Here is a 2569-nt window from a genome sequence, read left to right as displayed (position 1 = left end):
ACGTTAAGGAATCCCATTCCACTGCAAAATACTGTAGTTATGAGTTGGTCAGGTTTTTGTTTCTGACCTTAAAGAAGCTTTAATAAATCAGTTCCTAAAAGAAACCCATACTTTGTAGAACTTTTGTAAAAAATAAATAAAGATGAAATACATAGCTGTCAACCCTCCCTCATGAAAAGGGAGAATCCCTCTTTTTTTAATTAAAATCCACCACCAATCTTCCTCGAAACTCCCTCATTCAGGTCCAAACTCACACAAATTTAAAATCTACATTCTGTGGTAAAATGATATGCTAGTTACTGCAGGGTGTGTTTAATAATCATAACAGGTGTGTCTGAATCAAATGAATGCTTTTTGGAGTTATTTTGATACTTAGAACGGGAGAGATAAATTGAGCAAAGCAGTTTCAGTCGAGTTTCACACACTTTCTCCCTCATCAGAGGTTTCAGAGGTTGACACCTATGGAAATGAAAAATAACCAACAACATGATTCTGAGTGTAAAAATACAACAGAGCCAGACCAGGATTCGAACCCTGGACCTCTGATCATTATACTGTCACTCTAACCAACTTTTCTACCTCGTCAACAAAAGTCGTCTGGTCCCACTACATTTATATCCTAAACAAAATCAAGGGGAGGCTACTGCTCTGATCATTATACTGTCACTCTAACCAACTGTTCTACCTGGTCAACAGAAGTCGTCCGGCTCAGTCCCACTACGTTTATATCCTAAACAAAATCAAGGGGAGGCTACTGTATGTGTATAAAACTTTAGTGGAACTCTCTAGTGTTTTGTTTGCAGTGGTACAGGGATCCTTAAGGAACGTTGGTACCAGGTCATATATATATGTGTCTGTGTGTTTGTGTATCTAGACTGTTGGAGTTTTACTTAATGAGGTGTCTACATGATTGTGTCGTAGTTTGGACGAGTTGACTGTCAGCTGATGAGGACGGAGTGTAATGATCTACATGTGATCAAGTTTCCTGGTGTTTAAAGAGACCGGCCGATATGAGATCTACTACGGTAAGCTTGTTATTTTCACAGATTCCATGTTTTCTTTTTTTAGCTCACCTACTCAAAAAGTTGAAATGAGCTGAATTTATGTTCTTCTTGTATAGTTGCCATTTAAGGAATGAAATTATGTTTATTTCAGCATTCATGAGGTCATAACAACTTTGTCTTTCTGGTATATTTCATGAATCGCATTAGTGATTCATGGTAAATATGTTCAGAAAGCCAATAACATGATTCTTGGAATATGTCCACAAAGCCAATGTTGTTATGACCTCATGAATGTTGAAAAAATAATGTCATTCCTCACTTATATATATATATATATCAATCAATCATGGACTTTGTTGCGGTGAATATCTGGTTTTATAGACCTGGAAAGGATATATTTACAGAGATGAAAATCAAGGTTAATGTAACCTTGTAGGTTAGTAAAACCACATATTCACTGACATAAAAGTACTTTTCTGTATTATTAGATATGAAATTATGAAAGAGAAAAGTACTGCATGTTGCAGAGAACATTGGGAAATTACAATTGGAAGTGACGACAAAAAAAAGAATATTGACCTGCTGTTTTTTGATAATAATCATCATTCAGAGTCAATATCACAAATCACCGTCTCCACTTGATTAGGATCTGACCAATGAGGATGTAGGAGTATGTTGTGTAATCTAACATATATAAATATAACAAATAACAAAGAGGAAAGTTAAGATATAAATGACTTTTTATTACACGCACATCAAACTTTATTATAGGGCTGTACACAAGGCCATACAATCTACGATGGCCGATAGCAGCCGACACAAAACAACTACAATATAAGACATTTTGTGTACATGTACACTTTTTAAAAACTGTACATGTACACAATACAACTACAAGTGCTATTAACATTCCTTAACGGTTCGGGTCAACTTGATATTTCACACGTGCCTGATGCGGCGGTGAATTTAAAGACCAAACGACAAGGAAAGGAAATATGTTCATAAATCAGCGAAGATCCGATAGAGGTCACCACACAGTGTTGCTACGTAGACTGTACAAAATATGTCACTAGTTGATGCTTGAAGGCGACTTAATCTCATTACCTGAAAATGGATATACTAGAAAAGTTTGACAAAGTAATTATCAAGTGTTTAATTTTCTTAATCTTTTCTTTGTATGTTGATTGGTCTTATGTCCTATTTTTTATTTGAAAGAAATGTAACAGACATAAACCATCGTTATACGCATATCTACGTGGGCTTTACCTAATGTATGGATTGGAGTCATAACGTAGAACGTTGCATTGTTCAGTGTGAATATTTGAGTACTAAAGTCAAATATAATATAATACTTACTGTAACAAAAGTTGTATGTAGATTGTTCTGAGAGAAAAACTAGTGTTTTATACCAAAGGAAATACCCTTCAAACTTGTGAATATGTCACATGGAACACTTTAAATTACGTATTTTGGGTTATTGAGTTAAAATTATAATTCTATATACAAATTAAGTAACTAACTGTTTTTGTTTTGCTCCAACCATTACTCCAAAAATCACATAAAAA

Source organism: Mizuhopecten yessoensis, unplaced genomic scaffold, assembly GCF_002113885.1.
Source record: "Mizuhopecten yessoensis strain PY_sf001 unplaced genomic scaffold, ASM211388v2 scaffold6349, whole genome shotgun sequence".
Lineage (NCBI taxonomy): Eukaryota > Metazoa > Mollusca > Bivalvia > Pectinida > Pectinidae > Mizuhopecten > Mizuhopecten yessoensis.
This window is presented reverse-complemented; position numbering follows the sequence as displayed.